Raw genomic sequence first — 16,562 nt, 5'->3', positions numbered from 1 at the left:
ATACAGTACGCCGACTCTGTGAAGGGCCGCTTCACCATCTCCAGGGACAACGCCAAGAGCACGCTGTACCTGCAAATGAGCAGGCTGAAAGCCGAGGACACGGCCATGTATTACTGTGCGAGAGACACAGTGAGGGGAAGTGAGTGTGAGCCCAGACACTAACCTCCCTGAGGAGACAGCAGGGCTGGGCTGCAGGGGGAGCTCAGGACACCAGGGGGCGCTAAAGAACCACAACACAACCAGGGTCCCAGCTCAGAGGCTGTCCCTGGAGGGGTAGTAAGGTCTTCCTATTGGGGTCAAGGCTTTCTTCCCACCGCGTGTCCCCAGGGCAGGTCCTGCTTCCTTCTCTGTGTCTTTAGTTAGATTCTCTGCAGGAAAAAAGCAGGAAGCAGCTGTGTTTCAGATCTGGTCAACGTCTCCTCTGCGCCCTTCCTGTCACCATGTCCCTGATGGTCGCTCTCTGGGTTGACAAGGAAAACATTGTAGGGGTTCCCTTCCCCTCACTGAGAGCGATGTCCCCCACCCTCCACGCAGTGCTGAGCGGGGAACAAGGAGTCCAGGCCCCAAACCTCACCTGAGGGTGATCAGCCCCTCGCTCTGCCCCAGGAGGAGCCCTTTGGGGGCAGTTAGCCGCTTGCCTCTCACTGACATGGCTGCACATGGAGGTGTAGGGTCTGACCCCTGTGGGTGCTGCCTCTCTATGAGCCTGGAGATGGACCCAGCTCCCAGGGTGTCCCGGACCGAGGCAGGAAGGAGGCTCAGTGACGGGCCCAGTCACAGCCCTGCTGGGCATGTTCCCCATGGGTCTCAGAACCCTGTCCCAGGGGACGTGTCCCAACACCTGTCCTGCTTCCCCTGGAGAACCACCTGCATCCTGAGAACCTGCTGATGGGAGACCTGGTCCCACCCACCTGTGCTGTGCCTCCAGCTCTGCAGACACCACCCAATCCTTATCCTCTGTCCTCGCTGCCCACACTCTCACCCCATGGGGCCTGCACAGGACATCCCATGTGGCTGTGCTCTGCCCTCTCCTTGCTGCCCCGGTTGGTTTTGCCTTAAATGCACCCCCACGTCATCCCCTCATGCCCATCTCCTGTGCCAGGCCCTCCCTGAGACGCCAGGGCCAGGGCCACTCAGCCGCCCTGCTGAGCCCATGCGCAGTGCCCAGGTGTGATGTCAGGCCGTGGGGGCCCCTCCTGTGTCAGTTGGAGACACAGCTGAGCACTGAGCTCAGAGCACCTCCAACAGCTCACACCTGAGCTGAGGGACCTGCAGGGGCCTGTGAGCTGCAGAGCATCCTGGTGGACAAGCCCCATGGCCACTGGGGTCAGAGGGCAGTCAGGGAAGGGCTGGTGCCTGCTCACCTATGAGTTTGCCAACGTCCTGCTGAGCAGATCCCAGGTGCACAAGGAGCTCTGTGAATCCTAAAAGTGCAGGGACATCCCAGCCAGCATGGCTCAGTGGTTGAGCATCAACCTATGTACCAGGAGGTCACGGTTTCATTCCTGGTCAGGGCACATGTCCAGGTTACCAACAACATCTGCAGTGTGGGGCGTGTAGGAGGCAGCCAGTCAGTTATTCTCTCTCATCTAGAATATTGTGTGTTCTAAAAATATCTATATCTATATCTATGTTTATATTAATGTTATCCCTAAGGAGTCACTGATTGTGCCCACATCCTACTTCCTGACCACATCCTGCAGCACAGCCCCTGGTGTGGAAGAAGAGGCCCCTGTGCACGGTGACCAGGACCCCAAGGAGGGCCTGGTTCTCTGAGGGCACAGTCAGCACCTCCTTCCAGGAGAAGCCCCAGAGACCGGGACCTCCCTCACCTCGTGCCCTTTGTATGTGCAGACACCTCCCATATGCAAATGCCCACACGGCCACCAGACACACACACAGTTGGCGTCCACTTAAATGCAGGGCCTCCTCACCCTGGAGAATACTTTCTGGGGGACGAGGACCTCACCTGCAAGACATGACTCCCCTGTGGCTCGTCCTCTTCCTGCTGTCAGCTCCCAGATGTGAGTGACTCAGGGCTTAGACGTGAGGAGATGGGGACCCTGCCTCTGAGCCCAGGACTCACTGTGTTCTCTCTGTCCCAGGTGTCCTGTCCCAGGTGCAGCTGCAGGAGTCAGGCCCAGGACTGGTGAAGCCCTCACAGACCCTCTCCCTCACCTGCTCTGTCTCTGGATTCTCCATCACAACCAGCTATTACTATTGGAGCTGGATCCGCCAGCCCCCGGGGAAGGGACTCGAGTGGATGGGGTTCATAGACAGTAGTGGGAGCACGTACTACAGCCCCTCCCTCAAGAGCCGAACTTCCATCTCCAGAGACACGTCCAAGAACCAGTTCTCCCTGCAGCTGAGCTCCGTGACCACCGAGGACACGGCCGTGTATTACTGTGCGAGACACAGTGAGGGGAAGTCAGTGTGAGCCCAGACACTAACCTCCCTGAGGAGGCAGCAGGGCTGGGCTGCAGGGAGCATCCAGGACACCAGGGGGCGGTCAATACCAGAATTGGCCAGAACCAGGAGCAGGTGGAGAGTTGAGAAAAGATACCATTTCCTGCTCAGTCTTAAATTAGTTTTGCTCTGAGGCTCAGCCACAGAGCTCACAGGAAGCCCTGTCCTAGGTCTAGTTTTAGGGATTGTGTGTGTGAACAAAAAGGGGGCTCTGTCCTAAATCTGACAAAACTCAGTGACTGACAGGACCCTCACAGGAGGCTCTGATCACACATTCCTACCTGGGCAGCCCTGGGGGTGGGCACGCCCCAGGCCTATAACTTCTTTACTAAAAGGTTCCTCTTTGCCTGAAGCACCCCGTCCATGGTTCCTGTGAATCTGGGTTAACACACCTGTGACATCAGCATGACCACCCTCAGGAGAGCACCTCCTGTTCACTATCCTGTCACCCAGTCCCGCCTTGCTCTCTCCCACCTCCATGTCACTCCTCACCTTCCCTCCTTAACTTCAAATGCACAAACGTCGCTGCAAACCATTATTCTCCGGAGCATTGGAGATCTTGCTTCCCAACAGTTGTCGAGAGTTTGGCTGAAATAAAATCTTATAAACATTCCCTACATGTTTGGACATTCCTTACATCAACATGTTGTCTTTTCTTTATTTACAACATACGTTCACACACATTTCTTCCCCTTTTGGAGAGGGAAGTGCACACAATTATAAAAACCTGATACCTGGACAGGATGAGTTCAAATGAGTTCACAGGTGCTGGAGATGAGACAAGTTTGCTGTTGGTTGTCATGGACATAAGTGTCCCATCTTTTTCCAGCCCAGCAGGCCTGACTGGGAGGTTGAGCATCGACCTATGATCAAGGAGGTCACAGTTCAATTCCTTGGTCAGGGCACATGCCGGGGTTGCAGTCTCCATCCCTGGCAGGTTCGGGGGGAGAGGGGGCAGGAGGCAGCCGATTAATGATTCTAACCATTGATGTTTGCATCACTCCACTGGCCTCCTCTCTGGAGTCAAGGAAAGTGTATAAAGAAGGAGAAGGAAAGAAAGGCGGCTTCCCCAGCTATGCCTTCTCCCCTGTGACACTCTGGCGCGTTCCCCTGCTAGTTGAATCGGCATAAAATCCACAACATGAATGAGCCACTTTGAAGCCATTGACATGAGAACCTCTAAGCCCCTGGAGAATATTTTTAAGAGTTAATTTGAGACAAACTTGATCACCGGAACAGCGAGCCCAGCTTCTTCTGTCCCCGGGGTGGGGGGTCACCAAGTCCAAGAATGAAATCGGGGACCAGAAGATTTAAGCAAAAGCATGGAGGGTTTATTACAAGCAGATTCAGGCTCCCCGCATGGGGAGGGGCCCCATGATGGGCTGCCCCTGAAGCCTGTGGTCTCGGGTGTATATGTACCACCAGCCTGCTCCGTGTCCCCTCGTGTGCCCACCTGATGGCCCTCCTTGTTCCTGCCCAGCAAGGGGCCTGCACGTCCCCTGTTCCCTTGTGTGCGTTCCCCTTCCTGTCCCAGGCCCTCCCTCGTTTCCCAGGCTCCCGCTCTGAGTCCCGAAACATTCTGCTGTGTCTGCCTGGTTGGTGCCTGTGGTTCGGCTGCTCAGAGGGCCGAGTCTGCCCTGCCTACCAGCCACCTGCCTTGGTTTCCCATGGACCCTGCCCTGTCTGCCTGCCTGTCAAGCTAACTCCCCTCAAAGCCACCCCTTCTGGACGTGTGTCTGGGGTCCTCCAGGAACAGGAGGCTCATCTTCCTAAAACACAGGCTCTCCTTACAAACACCAGAGTCATTGCTCAGCCCCGGCCCCTCCTCCCGCCTCTGCTGGCCTGGGATGGGCGCTTCCCCCTCTGTTCTCTCTGTTGTTGGTAGATTCCCGGGGCGGTTGCTCTTCTCCCTTCTCATTCTCTGTTTGTTCAAAAGGAGTCACTGAGGAGAAGGGGGAGAAGAAAAATGGTGTTGGAGGCAGCTCCACACTCTTGTTCCTCCACAAAAGCATCAAAAAACAAACCTAAACTGTCAGAACTGGCATCTGAAGGGCTCTCGAACACAGTCAGACCTGCAGCAACTGAGCGAACCCCGAGTCAAGTACATACTGCTCAGAAAGGGAAGGAGCCGAGGGTGCGGTTCAGGGGTTGAGTGTAGGCCCAGGAACCACCAGGTTATGGGATTGATTCCCGGTCAGGGCACATGCCCTGGGTTGCAGGATCAATCCCCAATAGCAGGCATGCAGGAGGCAGTCGATCAATGATTCTCTCTCATCACTGATGTTTCCATCTCCTTCTCCCTCTCCCTACCTCTCTGACACCAAAAAAAATATTTTTTAAAGAATAATAAAAACATCAAACGTCACACAATAAACTGAAAAAGGAATAACGACTTAAAAGTGCTGAAGAAGTAGGAGATCCAAGATGGCGGCATAGGTAAACACCTAAACTGCTGCCTCGCACAACAATTTCAAAACTACAGCTAAAAGACAAAACATCTATCACCCAGAACCACGGGAAAGCTGGCTGAGTGGAAGTTCTACAACTAGAAGGAAAGAGCAAACAGCATTGAGGGGTGCACAAGCGCTGAAAAGCTGAGGTACAGAGACACGGGAATCGGGCTGGCGACGGGTGACTGGGAGCGCTGCTGTTTTCAACCCGAAGGGAGATAAGCTCCCGATTACTCCGAACTCGTTTCTGGGGAGACGCGGGGGACCCAAACTCCTACGGGGAGAAGCTGGACTGTCTGCCATCAGGTCGGAAAGTGAGGGAGGCTTGCTTGCAGGGCTGCGCGCAGGAACAATTGTTTATTGTGCTGGGAGGTGGGATGCGGGGACACGGTTGGAGACGCAGAGCCTCAGAGCCGGCTTACTGGCAGCCATCGCTGTTTGCCACGCCCTAGCCTAGTCAAGCCCTGAGACCCCGCCCTGCACAATCTACGAACCCACCCAAGCTCCAAGCAGCGTCTTTAGCATATGAATGGCCTGCCTTATCGCAGCTTAACCTAGCAAACTTGCAGCCCGGGTCAGACAGCTCCAAAACCTCCAAACCCCAAGCAAAGAGGAGAAAACTGTAGTTCTTACTGTAGCTCCTGCTGGGTGGCTTCAGACAGTAGCTGACCTGCACCCCATTGGAGATCCAGAAGCCAGTGTACCTGGTGGTCAGTGTGAGACACCAAATTTCAACTCCTCACATCCATAAGTGATACATTCAAGAGGCAGACTCAGTGAGCACCAAAGCCCCACTGAAACAAGTCCTGCACCATAAGCGTGTCTCCAGCGCAGCAGTTCTTCCATTATAGACACAGCGGGTCCTCACAGCCAATTGGCCTGGAGGTCAATTCCTCCCAGTGTACCAACAGCAATCAAGGCTTAACTCCACCAAGACTTTGCACTCAGCCCACAAAGGGGTATACCAAAGGTGTCCACCTCAGGTGATTGGGGAGGCTGAGCTACCGGCCCCTATAGGTCACCTACCACACAAAGCCACTCCATCAACACAAGGAAGCAGCAAAATGCGGAGACAAAGAAACATGTCACGAATGAGAGAAATGGAGGAAAGCAAACTAATGGACGACATAGAGTTCAGAACCACATTTATAAGGTTACTCAAGAATCTTTTAAAAACCCCCGAGAAACTTGATGAGACCTCCGAGGAGCTTAGTGAGACCTTCAAGGACCTTAATGAGAATGCCAAAAAAATGGAAAAGTAACAGTCAGAAATTAAGCATACACTGTCTGAAATAAAGAATATACAGAAACTCAACTGTCGATCAACATACCCCAAAAATCAAACCAAAGATCTGAAATATGAGGAAACAAAAAACACCCAACCAGAAAAACAAAAAGAAAAAATCCAAAAATATGAAGATAGTGTAAGGAGCCTCTGGGACAACTTTAAGCGTACCAACATCCAAATTTTTGGGGTGCCAGAAGAAGAGAAAGAGCATAATATTGAAAACCTATTAGAAGAAATAATGACAGAAAACTTTCCCTACCTGGTGAAAGAAATAGACTTACAAGTTCAGGAAGCACACAGAACCCCATATAAGAGGAATCCAAAGAGGACCACACCAAGACACATCATAATTAAAATGCCAAGGGCAAAAGACAAAGAGAGAATCTTGAAAGCAGCAAGAGAAAAACGGTTAGTTACCTACAAGGGAGCACCCATACGACTGTCAGCTGATTTCTCGGCAGAAACTATGCAGGCCAGAAGGGAGTGGCAAGAAATATTCAAAGTGATGAACAGCAAGAACCTACAATCAAGATTACTCTACCCAGCAAAGCTATCATTCAGAGTTGAAGGTCAGATAAAGAGCTTCACAGACAAGAAAAAGCTAAAGGAGTTCATCACCACCAAACCAGGATTACATGAAATACTGAAGGGTGTTCTTTAAGAAGAGGAAGAAGAAGAAAAAGGTAAAGATAAAAATTATGAACAACAAAATGACATCAAATACATACCTACCAACAAGTGAATCTAAAAATCAAGTGAATAAAAAATCTGAAGAATAGAATGACTGGTGAATATAATAGAATCAGGGACATAGAAAGGGAGTGGACTGACAATTCTCAGGAGGAAGGGGGTGTGAGGGGTGCGGGAAGAGACTGGACAAAAAGCTTACACCTATGGATGAAGACAGTGGCGGGGGGTAAGGGCATGGGTGGGGTGGGGAATCAGGTGGAGGAGAGCTAGGGGGAAAAAAAGAGGAACACCTGTAATAATCTGAACAATAAAGATTTATTTTTTTAAAAAAAAGTGCTGAAGAAAAAATGAAAAGCCATCCACTTAGAATTTTAAACTAACTGAAAATATATTTCAACATGGAATGAAGCCTGGTTGATGTCACTCAGTGGTTGAGCTTCGCCCTATGATTCCATTCCTGGTCAGGGCACACGCCCGCATTTTGAGCTCCATACCCAATATTGGCCATGAGGACACAACAGATCAATGATTCTCTCTCATTATTGATGTTTCTATCTCTCCCTCCCTCTCCCTTCCTCTCTGAAATCTATGAAATATATACTATATTTAAAAAAATGCTAATATGCAATTTGTCACCTGGACCAGGAGTTTAACCAGGGTGTGGGGCCGGCTGGCCAACTACCTGCCGCCCTTCCCTCCAACCGGCCCACCCCGATAGTCCAGGATCGAGCGGGCCGGCCAGACTTCACCTGCGCACAAATTCCTGCTCTTGGCCTCTAGTTTTAAAATAAATAAATAAAAAGGTTGTGGATTTGATTACCAGTCCCAGCAGTTATTTTCTCTGCTGTCAATATTTCTCTTTCTCTCCCATCTCTGATCAATATTTCTATCTGACATCAATATTTCCCTCTCCTTTCCTTTCCCTCTAAAAATCAACGAGCACATTCTCTGGTGAGAATAAAGGAAAGAAGATCCAGCCTGGCTCCTGTGGCTCAGTGATTTAACTTTGAATCTGGACCCAAGAAGTCACTGGTTTGATTCCTGGTGAGGACACATGAATGGGGTTGCAGGCTCCATCCCCAAAGAGGGACATGCAGTAGGCAGCCAGTCAATGATTCTCTCTCATGTATGTCTCTCTCTATTCCTCTCCCTTCTTCTCTCTCTAAATATCAAGAAAATTATATTTTTTAAAAAAATCTATATCTATGTCTATCTGTACATAAATCTATATATGTATATCTATATCTATATCTATATCGCTATGTCTATGTCTATATCTATATCTATATCTATATCTATACGTCTATGTCTATATCTATATCTATATGTCTATGTCTATATCTATGTCTATATCTATATCTATATCTATATCTATATCTATATCTATATCTATATCTATATTGCTATGTCTATATCTATATCTATATCTATATCTATATCTATATCTATGTCTATATCTATGTCTATGTCTATATCTATATCTATATCTATATCTATATCTATATCTATATCTATCTATATATAACTCTGGAAGAACAGGCACATTTATTTTATCCCTAAGGAGTCACTGATTGTGCCCACATCTCATTTCCTGACCACCTCCTGCAGCACAGACCCTGGTGAGGAAGAAGAGGTCCCTGGCCACGGTGACCAAGACCCCAAGGAGGGCCTGGTTCTCTGAGGGCACAGTCAGCACCTCCTTCCAGGAGAAGCCCCAGAGACCAGGACCTCCTCACCTCTTGCCCTTTGTATGTGCAGACTCCTCCCATATGCAAATGACCACACGACCACCAGACACACACACAGTTGGTGTCCACTTAAATGCAGGGCCTCCTCACCCTGGAGAATACTTTCTGGGGGACGAGGACCTCGCCTGCAAGACATGACTCCCCTGTGGCTCTTCCTCTTCCTGCTGTCAGCTCCCAGATGTGAGTGACTCAGGGCTTAGACGTGAGGAGATGGGGACCCTGCCTCTGAGCCCAGGACTCACTGTGTTCTCTCTGTCCCAGGTGTCCTGTCCCAGGTGCAGCTGCAGGAGTCGGGCCCAGGACTGGTGAAGCCCTCGCAGACCCTCTCCCTCACCTGCTCTGTCTCTGGATTCTCCATCACAACCACTGGTTACTACTGGAGCTGGATCCGCCAGCCCCCGGGGAAGGGGCTGGAGTGGATGGGGCATATCTGGTATAATGGAGACACTTACTACAGCCCCTCCCTCAAGAGCCGAACCACTATCTCCAGAGACACGTCCAAGAACCAGTTCTCTCTGCAGCTGAGCTCCGTGACCACTGAGGACACGGCTGTGTATTACTGTGCGAGACACAGTGAGGGGAAGTGGGGGTGAGCCCAGACACTAACCTCCCTGAGGAGACAGCAGGGCTGGGCTGCAGGGGGCGCCCAGACATAAGGGGGCGCTCAGGGTCCCTGAACACAAGGACCCTCCCAGCAGCAGGTGCGGTTGGAGGTCTGGGCTGGTTCCTGTGTGGTTTCCTCCTCATGTCACAGTTTCCCTCAGGGAACCTCTGGGTCCTGACTCTTCGCTGACGTCTGAGTCTCTGAGTGAGAAAAGTCCGTTGTGAAGAGAGACCACTTTCTCATGGGAACAGAAGGTAGAGAGTCTCTTTCATACACACGTGTGCCATAATGAGTTCTGACATCAAATCTTCTGACCCACGTCACCTGAATCCAACAAGAGGCTCAAAGGTCTCAACACTGCAGCTCACCTGCATGCTGGACCGTGGGCAATACATGTGTATGACCCCAAAGCTACAGAAGAGGGACCCGCAGGGTGACAGTCCTTCTGTTGTCATGCTCACAGCACCTAGAGTAGTGGACACCATGCAGACGCAGAGGCACAACAGCTGGTGCAGATGTTCATGAGGCACACACACCAAGGGCACGTGGGGTGTTTCTTCTGCTCATGATTGACATCCCTGAGAAGCACAGGAAAGATCCCTCAGCAGGTCAGCCCTGCTGGATGGAGACTGGAAAGGAGACGGTGCCGGGCCTTTATGTTGGCGAGGTGGTGGGGAGAGGGAGGACTTCTGCTTCCAGGGACTTGTGTGGTTTCAGTCTCCCAATGACTTCTAAAGAGAACACTATGGCCCTCCTCCCTCGTGCCTGCGCACTGCTTTCCCTGTGGGCCCTGCAGTTCCAGGCCCAGGTGAGCAGCTGCAGAAACCACCACCTCCAAGGCCTTGCCACCAGCGGGGGAGCCCCCACTGCCTCGCTGCTGCCCTCCCCTCTGGGTCCTCACATTGCCATTGGCCAGAGCAGGAGGAAGCGCTTCAAGGGGCCTCCGTTCTCCCTCCAGCGACTGTCAGGCTGAGTTGGCAGCGGGGAGAAGAGACTGAGCAAGAGGAGGCGGAGCTACTGGGAGAGCTCCAGCACCCCAGCACCCAGGTCCCCGAGTGCATGTGCGTGGGGCTGGCCTGGCTGGTGCAGCAGCAGCTACTGCTCCTGGACCTGGGGGACCTGGGAGACCTAGGGGACCTGGGGGATCTGGGGGATCTGGTGGACCTCGGACACCTGGGGGACCTGGGAGACTTGGGGACCTGGGGTACCTGGGGGACCTGGGAGACCTAGGGGACCTGGGGGACCTGGGAGACCTAGGGGACCTGGGAACCTGGGAGACCTGGGAGACCTAGGGGACCTGGGACACCTGGGAGACCTGGGAGACCTGGGGTACCTGGGAACCTGGCAGCCTGGACCCCTGCACCCTCTGCCTCGAGCCGCTGCTGCTCCTCCCCAGCCTGGCAGTAGGGAGAGGAGGCGGCGCCTCAGGGTCTCAGTGCTTGGGAGGCTTGAGGTTTGCCACGACAGGGAGACTGTGGGTCTCATGCCCCGGGTCGCTCTGCCCAGGAGAGCGCAGCGCTGGTGGGTTCAGAGCTGGGCCTCCAGGGAGGAGAAAGCAGAACAGAAACCCTGTGAGGACATGGCCACTAGGCCGCACGTGCTGCTGAGGGTCTGTGAAGGCAGTGAGGGAGCAGCGTCACCACTCAGCACAGAGGGCACTTGGAGATGGAAGGAAGGGGTTTGGGGTTCCCACCAGGTGACCAGGCTGTCCCAGCGGCATGTTCTTTGCGGGCGGTAACTGGGGTCCCCCTGAGCTCCTGAGAGCGGTGGGCATGCAGCCTGGTGGGTGCTGGATCCGCAAGCTATCCCCTGGGGGTCCCTGAGCGCGTCCTGTGGGAGATGCTGGAGCTGAGCAGGGTGGAAGCGAAAGGACATGGTTCCGTCCAAGAGTCCAGCAGAGCTCAGAGCGCCTCCTCCTGGTCTCACCTAGGCTGTGGGCACAGACACCGGCTCAGTGGTCACTCAGAGGAGGGAGGCCAAGAGCAGAGAGGGAACCACCTCGGAAGCCAAGGAAAGGCTGGGGAAGGCGAGGGCGGGGCGGCTGTGTCTCCCCTCTGCCTCCCCCCTGAGAAGTGCCGCCCCCACCACTGCCCCCTCCTCAGGAAGGCCTCTGAGAAAACCCCTTTCCCAGCAGCACTGCTGTGGGCGCATATTTCAGGAACCCCGCGTGGAAGCCTGTGGGTAGAAAGGTGAACTCCCTGCCCTGTGAGCCCTCCTGTGTCTCCATCCCTTGTCCCTGCAGAGGCGGAGCCCTGGGCAGGAGGCCCTCCAGGCCCTGGCACAGCTCCTGTGCACCCCCTCTTTCTCAGCCAGACTTTCCAAGCCCCTGGGCGCCCTGGAGCCAGAGTCAGTGCCTGGAGGGCCTTCTGCACACAATGGTGGCCAAGAACAGGCCTCAGGGCCCGACCCCGACCCACTGATGACTGTGCAGCGCGGGCATCCAGAGGGCAGTGAGGGGGGAGGGTGAACGTGGTCAGTATTTTGGGGACCACAGGCAGCGGCCTCTCCAAGGACGATGGTGCACTTGAGACTCTCAGACCATCGGGTGCTTCCTGCGGGAGGGACCACCCAGGGCCTCTCGCTGGTGGTGGGGGGAGAGCCCTGACGCCCCCTTCCATGTGTCCCTGAAGGCAAGGAGGCTGAGAGGGCCCCGTGCAGACCCATCGGTTTCCTGCCCTGAAGGATTCCAGCCAGTCTTCAGGATGAAGATCCAGAAAGAAGGGAAATGCAAGTTCAGTCCAGACCAGCTGTGCGATCTCCACACCGTGAAGATGGACTTGAGGAGGGTTGTCGCTCATCAAGAAACTTGAGAAAAGACTGACTGCTTGGCCCGTTGAAAGAGAGCAATTCTTGTCCCAAAGTGTCCAAACCCCCAGGTCTCCCTGGCGTGTGTACATTTCTGAAACCGCTGGTCAGTGTCTGTATTCTGTGTGTTAATTTGAAGTTCCCAGAACTTTGAGGCCCGTCAGAAACTTGTCCTTCCTTGAGCTCTGGGATCGCAGGGCCTTTCTTGTGCTCTCTCAACCTCAGACACCGGACAGGGGAGGCTGGCAGCTCGGAGGAGCCTCAGCTGGTGCTCCAGGAGCAGTGCAGGAACTTGACTGGATTTTGCAAAAACAAGAAAACCAGAGGCATTGCTTGGATGCTCTTTTACGTCAGTACCATTCTACATTGGCTGACTCTCTAACACATTTGAAGACAAGCTCGATGAAAGATTTTTGGTCTGAAGTGTATCAATTATGTTTACCTTTTGTGAAGTGAACGAATTGAATTCGTATTCCACCATTTAGTAGAATGTCCGAAAGAGCTAATGAGGTCTTTGTCACCCTCTATAGAACCAGATCAGATGGATTATTGCTTTGTAACCTCTCTCCTTGTTTAATTTGATGTGTCATCAGAATTGGAGAAAAATATTTTGTAATAAATAACTGTTTCATCAAAAAAATAAGAAAACAGTGATTTCTTATGTGATTTCCCGTCTGTGGGGCAGATGGAGAAGAGGCAGCAATGAGCCATCTGTTGTTAGAAGTCAAATGAAAAAGAAAATGGACTATGGCCCCCAATTTTACATACAACCATACACAATGAGCAAAAATTAATGGGATAAAGGTCCTTATATCTCTACTAAAACCACATCTAAAGAAATTAAGAAGTATAATTATAAGTTTGCAAATAATGGTGATGATGGTGTTGACCATGATGGTGATGGTGGTGGTGGTGATGGTGGTGGTGGTGGTGATGGTGATTGTGGTGGTGATGGTGATGGTGGTGGTGGTGGTGGTGATGGTGATGATGGTGGTGATGGTGATGATAGAACTGGAAAGGAATCTGGGTCCAATGTCTTGGTGGGAATCTGTCCTTTCCCACCAATCTGTCATTTGCTTTTTCAAAGGCCTGTGTCAACTGACAGTTGGGCCATTGGGCTCTCAATCCCTGATGGTGTCTAAAGAGGAGGCGCCAGCTTTGTTTACTTATAAGAAGTCGTTGTGTGTGGGCAACCACCATGTCCATAGAAAATGAGAAGAATGGTTATAAGTAAGCACATTGTGGTGATGATGATGATGTTCACGGTGATTGCAATGAAGATGATGGACTGAGACAGGAGCCCTGGTCTAAAGGAATGAAGGCTCCTCATACAGACACACCGTCACCTTGGCTCCTCCAGTGAGGAATGTCCACTCTTCCAGTGAGTGTGGAGAGATTTCATAAATGGGACCCCAATAAATTATGCAACTTGGGTGATTCATGGTGAGACCATGTGGGTACTCAACCCAAAGGTGTCCAAGTGAAAATACCTTGGACCTGGGAAGGTGTCACCTTCTAGAACAGAGACACAGTGAGAATGGGCATGTAGGAAACAGGGGTCCCCTTCCCACCAGTTTGCAGTGACAGGTTCCTTATTTCTCTTGATCCCTGCCTGTATGATCTTTAACGCTTCTACTTCAATCAACTCCTGCTCATCATTATTCAGGTATTTCCTAAGGTGATGTGAGCTTTCTCCATGAATCCCTGCACTTCATTCTGGGCCTTCACTGCAGGAGGCTTTAAACCCACATGTCCAGTAACTCTCTGTCCATGAACATGAGGCACATTTCTGTCATGTGACTCAAAGCAAGTCCAGCTTCCTCCCCTCACCCAGTTCCATAGTCACATCCAGATTTATTGATAGTTTCCCAGCAGCAGGCCCCTCTGGAACCAGAACCTGCTCCAGTCCCTGTGGCTGCTGTAGCCAATCCACATGGACAGTGGAGGCTCAGCATTTTCTGGGAAGGTCTTGTAAAATCACCCAAAACAGCACCCATCAAAGAAAATAGTGATGTTGACCTTTAATAAAATAAATACATTTTCCCACCAAATATTCCATCAAGTAAATTTAATGACAAGCTTAGCAAGAGAATATCTTTCCAAATCCTGTGCCTGATGGGGAATGTGTGCATTGCACATTAAGGGTGTGGTATGTTGTGGGGAGAGCCCGGCACCCTCTGACCACAGTGAGCATCCTCAGGGACAGGGCAGAGGGAGGCTGGGATGAGGGGTTCCTGACAGGGTTGAAGTGTCCTTTCCTGTGAGAAAATGTTTGCTAGGAATTCAACAATTCCCCTCCCTCTGAACCCCAACATCACTAATCACACTAGACTGAGAAATCAGGTCACTTAACAGGCTGCCATATCATTTAAAATATAAAGATTCTCAATGGTGCACATGCATAATCACTGCTTTTATTTCTAATCTGTTCTCCAGGTTAAAACATGATTATCTCTTGAAGAGATTAGCTCAGGGTTTCTGCAATATGCAGTGGGCTCGCATAACGGAAAAGTTTTCACAGTGTATTTTCCTACGTAATAAGAGCTTAATATGCTAAGTGTCTGGTCGACCAGTCAGCTGTTCAATCAAGCAATGGAAGCATAATATGCTAATGATTTCCTAGGGCTGCTCAACTTCTCACAATGACATGCAATGACCACCAGGGGGCAGACGCTCCAACCAGTAGGTTAGCTAGCTGCTGGGGTGCGGCCAGTGAGGACTGAGCAAGATAATCCAGACATGCCCTGGAGCCCTCCTGCAGTACCTCCTGGCCTGCCAACCTCCCACATCTCTCCTCGGCTACATCATGCACTGGTGGGGTTTCTGGGCCTGGCATGTGCCCTCTCATAATCTGGGACACCTCGGGGGTTGTCGAACTGCGGGTTTAGGCTCAATCCTGCAAGCCAGGTCAAGGGACCCCACTGGTGCACGGATCAGTGAACTGGGCCTTTAGAACCACAATAAAAAGGTTCCAACCTCAAGAATCAAGGGTCTCCCTTGTTCTTGTGCTTTGGTAGTAGTTACTCAGATCAAAGTGAACACAGACCTCAGATCCTCTACTTATAAGGGAAAGGCTGCCCCACATGCAAATTTCCAGTCTAGCTCCAGGGTACATCCTCCCCTGGGCTGGGCAGGCTCACAGCTCTCTCCTCACTCAGGGCTGAGGTCTCTGGAAGGCAGAGCTGTGGGCTAGAAGAAGATGAGACTGCTGGGTCTTCTCCTGTGCCTGCTGACAGCCCCCCAAGGTGAGGGTCTCAAGGGTCAGATAGGGGTCATGGGGAGGCTGTGACTGCAGGTGACTGACAGGACTGATGCTCCTTGTCCCCAGGTGTCCTGTCCCAGGTGCAGCTGCAGGAATCGGGCCCAGGACTGGTGAAGCCCTCACAGACCCTCTCCCTCACCTGCACTGTGTCTGGATTCTCTCTGACAAGCTATAATGTACACTGGATCCGCCAGGCTCCAGGAAAGGAGCTGGAGTGGGTCGGGTTTATAGGGAGTAGTGGAGGTACACTCTATAACCCAACACTGAAATCCCGCCTCAGCATCACCAGGGACACGTCCAAGAGCCAAGTTTACTTAACACTGAACAGCCTGAGAGCCGAGGACACGGCTGTGTATTACTGTGCAAGAGACACAGTGAGGGGAAGTCAGTGTGAGCCCAGACACTAACCTCCCTGAGGAGACAGCAGGGCTGGGCTGCAGGGGGCACTCGTGACACCAGGTGGCGCTCAGGACCCACCGCACAGAGAGCAGCCCCAGGAGCAGGGGCAGAGGAAGGTGGGAGGGAAGGGCCTTCCTGTTGGGCACAGGGATTTCCTCTCAAGCTCTCAGCTGCCTCCAGGGAGGGCTCCTGCTCTTTCTCTGAGGCTCTAATTTCCCGCTTTCTCACTGCAGACCCCAGAGGAGGAGGTGACACTGCTGCTGGCAGATGACATATGGGCAGTGATGGGGACTCTCCTCACCATGTTCAGTATTTCCTGCTTTTCTTTATCAGCAGAGACCATCCTCAGGGCTCTCCTCGGCTGTGGTTGGAAACTTTCCCACCAAGAGAGACCCCAGCACAGCCCAGGCCCCTGTGTGCTGATCTCGGGGTCTGACCCACATGCCCACCTGCCCCATAGGGGCCTTCGTTCTGACAGGCCCACAGTAAATAAAACATGTGCACATCCCACGGGCAGTGGAAGCTGGATGAAACCATCTGAATGGTGCAAAGGGCCCCTGAGGGCTGCTCTCTGGTCGCCTCACCTGTACAGGTGCCAGGATTTGCTGTTTCTGGTCCCACAGGAGCAGGAATTGACCAAAGCTCTCTTCCTATAGGCGTCACACCAGCACTGATGTGAGAGGACTGAAGTGTGCATGTCCCGTGTAGTGTAGTTTAATAGGAACATTTAACAAGATTCATTGGAAATCATCTCATTTCAACAAGCAGCTGACTTAGGAAATCTCTTGGTGAAGGAGACAGCTTTACAGTTTTCCAATCTTTTTTACTTAAAACCATGAGCTAAAGTTTG

This window comes from Plecotus auritus (genome assembly GCF_963455305.1).
Source record: "Plecotus auritus genome assembly, chromosome: 1".
NCBI lineage: Eukaryota > Metazoa > Chordata > Mammalia > Chiroptera > Vespertilionidae > Plecotus > Plecotus auritus.
This window is presented reverse-complemented; position numbering follows the sequence as displayed.